This window comes from Microcaecilia unicolor, chromosome 1 (genome assembly GCF_901765095.1).
Source record: "Microcaecilia unicolor chromosome 1, aMicUni1.1, whole genome shotgun sequence".
Lineage (NCBI taxonomy): Eukaryota > Metazoa > Chordata > Amphibia > Gymnophiona > Siphonopidae > Microcaecilia > Microcaecilia unicolor.
The window spans coordinates 545,278,716-545,284,715 of NC_044031.1; positions in this window are offsets into that span (position 1 = coordinate 545,278,716).

The window sequence follows — 6,000 nt, forward strand, 5'->3', positions numbered from 1 at the left end:
ACTATGAAATCTTTGTGCATAGGAATTGTGTGTGATAAGAAGGTGTGCATCAGTGGTGGAATACTACCATCCGCTGATCAGGAAGAAAAACAAGTGAAATGCTAACATAAATTAAGAAAGCTAACAGAGCTGGCAACACAGTAGTAATTGGAGATTTTCAAAGTGTCTCATCCGGACATGCTGTGGAGATAGTTGTGGATGCTATAAGTGACTGTTACATCTGGTCCTGGAACCGATGAGAAAGGGAAACTACTCTAGTTCCAATCTTCATTGCAATGCAGGACAGGACAGTAGTGACCTGGGGATCTGTATAGGGACTGTGCATGTTAACATATTTGTACGTGATCTAGAAAAAGGATCAATGAATAAGGTGGGTTACATTTGCAAATGGCACCAGATTATTCAAAGCTGTTAAATCGCAAGCAAATTGTGAGAAATTGCAGGAGGAGCTTGCAAGACTGGGGAACAGAGCATGTAAACAGCAGATGAAATGTAATAATCCTAACTATAGCTACACAATGCTAGGTACCATATTTTGAGACGCTGATAATTATTTGGTACTACTACTACTACTTGACATTTCTAAAGCGCTACTAGGGTTACGCAGCGCTGTACAATTTAACATAGAAGGACAGTCCCTGCTCAAAGGAGCTTACAATCTAAAGGACAAATGTACAGTCAGTCAAATTGGGGCACTCTAGATTATTTGGTACTATATTAAGCATTCTTACAAAGGATCTTGAGGGTTCTATTACTAAAATGTGGTCAAAATTTGCAACTTACCATGTAGCAGGTGTCCAAATTATTATACAATAACTATAAAGCCTGTGCTATACCTATTCCCAGCATTTGCCTATGTAGTTATTGCACAGGAAAAACTTTCATCACATAGGATCCCTTCTACTAAGCGGCGTTAAGCCCAACGCGGGCTTACCGCTCGCTAAACAGGAAGTACTACTGGACTACTGCAGCAGTCCAGCAGTACTTCCCACCCCTAGCGCTGTATCATATCCGGTGCTACAAAAATATATTTATTTTTTGTAGTACCGGAGTGTACCCTGGTGGTAATCAGGCAGTGCCTTGCGATGCCTGGTTAGCAAGGGAGCTGTCACCGCCACCTCAGTGGGTTGCGACAAGGACTTCTCCCCAAAATGGCTGCGCACCAAGTGCCTTACTTGCTGCAGGGCCATTTCCTGCAGGAAAGAGAGGACTTAACCTTTTACCCGCTACGGTAAAAGGGGGCCTCACACGTGCCGACACCAGCACAGGCCCCCTTTTGCTGCAACTTGGTAAAAGGGGCCCATTGTTAAATGCAGTGACAGAAAGTGCAGGGATCTAAATTGGTGACATCACATGGTAAGTTACCATGCATAAGTACATTAGCATCACCATATTGGAAAAGACCGAAGGTCCATCAAGCCAAATATTCAGTTCTTAAGTGGCTAATTCAGATCACACCCATCCCCTGCCCAATTTGGGGCATGTAGTTACTGTGTAAAATAGCTTGCCCTAACTATAATGCTGGTGTACTGACTTTTAGTGTGGCTATTTGTTACTAGTTACCATGCACTAATTCATACTGCAACTGCTTCCTGCACCTTAATAACAGGGCCTCTGAGTAATTGCAGTCAGTCATTGAAATCCTCAACACAGGGCATGGTAACGATAATAATTAAAACAACAACAAAAAATGTTAACAATTTTTCAGAATGGAGTGGAGAATATTGTTATGTCTCTGTGTTGATCCGTGGTGCAACTGCATCTTGAGTACTGTGTGCAGTTTTAGTCACCTTGTTTCAAAAAAAAGAGGCAGCAGAAGTACAAAAGATACAAAGATAGGCAGCCAAAATGACAAAGGGGACAGAATGGCTCTCCTATAAAGAAAGGCTTTACAGGTTAAGGTTCATTAGCTTGGAGAAGAGATAGCTGAGGAGGAGATATGATAGCGGTCTATGAAATTATGAGTGTGTAGAATGGTTGTGTACTCTTTCCAATAGTACTAAAATGAGGGGAAAGTTCATGAAACAAACATGTGGCACATTTAAAATTGGAGAAAGTATTTTCTCACTGAGCATACAATTACACTATAAAAGCTGTTGCCAAACATGGTCAAGGCAGTTAACATAACTGGGTTTACAAAGGGTTTAGATAAATATGGAAGAAAAGTCTATAAACCATTATTAATCATGTAGAGTTGGTAAACCCACCATTTAATCTTTGTATATAAGTAACGAGGATTGGACCTGCTCCTTGGAATCCAAGCACATATGTGTGATCTGGATTTTGCCAATGTCAGAGACTGGATACTGGACTTGTGCACCTTTGGTCTGACCTACTTTACCAAAAGCTAATCTGGGTTAGATGCAAAATTCCAAAGTAATTGTTACAAGCTTTTCCAGCACTTCAAAGAAGGCAGCTGTGTCCTTAAGAAGTCAATGATCATTAACATAGATTAGATTGGATGCTTAATGTAGAATGCAGTTAACTACACATCTGGAGGTATACTTAACTGTATTACTTAATCTGCTGCATTAGCTTTTAACAGGCATCAATGAAGTTCCATTAATTGCAAAACATGCTTCCCACCCCTGGTCTAATTCCCAATATGAAATTCCACATTAGGAGTTAAAGTCGTACTGCTCAAAAACAGTTAATATGTTAGCATGCATTAACCCCCTCATTCTATAACTTGGCACCTAAATTTGCATACTGAAATTTATAGACGACTAACACTTACATGGGTATGTGTACACTTGGGGGGAACTCGGAGGAAATTTTTCAATGTGGGCTACTGTTACGTTGGGTTATTTTACCACTAGTCGGGTTATTTTAGCACAGGGTCCCATTTTATGCAATGAGATTCTGTTCTAAAATAGCCTGACTTGTGGTAAAATAACCCAAGTTAGCAGCCTGTGTTGATAACTTCCCCCCATAGTGGTATTGTATAAATGATGCACACAAAGCACAGAACTACAAGGGGGCATTCAGAGGAGAGGAGCAGGGTCCAAAATTTATAAGCATAACTTACAGAATACTGTAAGTTACATGCTAACATCCTGCGTTTAGGCATGCACATTTACACCTGCTATTGACACCTAACTGTAGGCGCATTGATGCAGAAAACATGCACTATGAAATCTTTGTGCATAGGAATTTTGTGTGATAAGAAGGTGTACAGCAGTGGTGGTATACTACCATCCACTGATCAGGAACAAAAACAAGTGAAATGCTAACATAAATTAAGAAAGCTAACGGAGCTGGCAACACAGTAGTAATTGGAGATTTTCAATTACCCCACCATTAATCTTAGACCTAGTCTTAAGAATGTATGTTGTAGTTTTCCACTTTCAGATGCTTTGCAGTTATCCTCAGCTTACAATACTGAGTCAATAAGAATACTGTAAGTTGCATGTGAACATGCTGCATTTAGGCATGCACATTTACACCTGCTATTGACATGGCGTAAGTGGTGCACCTAACTGTAGGTGCATTGATGCCGATTTGTGCTAGTATTCTATAATGTAATCTTGGTGCACAGATGCGAAAATATAGTTAAAGGGAAGTTCTGTAAATTGGTGTCTAAAGATAGGCATCAACGGTGTTATAAAACTCCTGAGAAGCACTACAAGCCTGAAAGCTAAGCTTTTCTGAATTTATATATTTTCAGATTTTTGTGTTTGCTTTTATCCATAGATTCTACACTGCTCTTTTAACTGTGTATCTCTAATTCCTTCCTAGAACATTGCTGACTTTACCTCCAGCTATCCTATACAGGAAAAAGAAGCTTCCTTTCCTGTCACTTGCAGCCTTGCTGCTGTAACTGTCCTCCTGCTTACTTTATAACTATTCTTTTGCATTGTGTGTTTTTTGTGCTGAAATTCGATAAGGATACTCTTGCCCAGATGATCAAAAGCAAACACAGGCACTAGAGATCAATAGCACCCTACCAGCGCCTGCATTTGCTCCCACCTGTGATCAGAGCTTGCCATCGCATGTAACAACGCGTTAGCCAGCTCTGAACACAATGAGGAGGGAAGGTGGTAGAACTAGAGGACATGAATTTATATTGCAGGGGGACCGACTCAGGAATAATATCAGGAAGTACTTTTTCACAGACAGGTTGTATCTGTCTGTCCATCAAAATGATATTCTGGATGTACAGGGAAAGGTTCATCATTGATACTTAACTAAATGCCCCCACTCCTCAGTCGAGCCTGCCTTCATTCAAGTTTTAACTTGCCTGTTACTTGACTGCAGGAACCTTCATTAAAAAAAAAAAAATTCTTGATAGATCTGATTCTAGTAGCTGTGACTGCTGCACTGCTGCCACACTGCTCCAGCCACTTCTATGGAGCCATTTCTTACCTTCATAATTTCGTTCCTTGACTTATCCTGTAGCCCATCTCATGCTTTAACCAGTCATCTTACTCCACATAAGAAGCTGAACCTCAAATTTATTTATTAATGCTAAGAACTTCAGACCAGGGAGCCTGATGTTGGAGATGGGTAAAACAGTGAAAGCTATTGTTATGAACAAAATAATTGGGCATATAGATAAACATGACTTTAAGGCAAAAAGGTCAGCATGGATTTTGAAAAGGGACACCTCATTTACTACTCTACTAGAATTCATTTTGGAAATTTTATTTATAACTACAAACCAGATACATGGTTTTACAAGCTATACTCTAGCTAATGTTCAAGCACCTTTCTGACCTCATTGGCAACTTTCTTTAAATTAATCCCCTTATTTTCTTACTCCTGTTACTGTATTTTATCTATGTGGTCCATCATTGCTTATACCCTGGGCTGTCTATTAAAATATGTTAATACATACTGTGTTGACATTGTAATGTAGCATACTGTAATTGTCTTGCTTATGTTTTAGTTATTCTTGCTGTACATCGCCTGAGTGAATTTCTTCAAAAAGGCGGTAAATAAATCATAAATAAATAAGTAAAAATATAACCAATAACTGCCATCACACAAGTAAAGCATTTCAGTGAAAAATCAGGTTGCATTTTTACCTATAACATAAAAGCCTTTATTTCCTGTTTTACAGTTATTTTGAGTTTTACAGTTACTGTGAATTAATGGCCAAAATTATTGCATAGTAATTGTAAAATCTCTGCATTAACTGTTGGAAGCATTCCTAACTATGGGGGCATTTTTACTAAGCTGCATTAACAAAGTAACATATTAAGTGATGACAGATGAAACATGAACGGTCCATCCAGTCTGCCCAACAGTCACACTCATTATCAAGTCATGATTAACTCAACAATAAACATGATATTATATACTTGATCATGGTCTTTCTTTGTTGTTTCTGGGACATAGACCATAGAAGTCTGCTCAGGTTTTACCAAGTGTTAAATGCTAGTGCAAACCTATGCGAATGGCTAGTGCATGTTAAAACAAAATTCCCATGCTAGCAGCCCAATGCTAAAAGGGGAAGAGAGTAAACATGACATGGGTGGGGCAGAACGGAAGTGTAGCCATCAGTGACGGCGCACAGGTCATGATTGCATGTAAGCTGTAACTACTGCTCATAGCAGAAAATACTGCCACCTCTAGAAGAAACAGTAGTTGCAGCAGAGCTATTGGCAGTCTGATACTGCTGCTGCCTAAGGCAGCTCCTCTGTTCAATTTCCTCATCCACTTCCCCCACCAACAATCTGGTCCACCCACTCCCCTCCCAACATTCAGAACCCCCTTCCTGACCCCCTTCCAATCCCACTGCAAAGTATGATTCCCCCACCCCATCCTGATCCCCAACCATACAGCAAGACTCCCTACCCAGGCAACCCCCCCATTAAAAATCATCACCTAATCTGTAACTGACTTCCCCCTACCCTCCCTGGACCCACGTAGAACCCCCAGGACCATCCATGGTGATTTATTGGGCCACACCAGTAGCACCTCCACTCTTGCCCTGTCTGGCTCTGGATCCAAAATGGCAGCCACAAGATTACCAGTTTCAAAAGCAGCAGCTAGGTC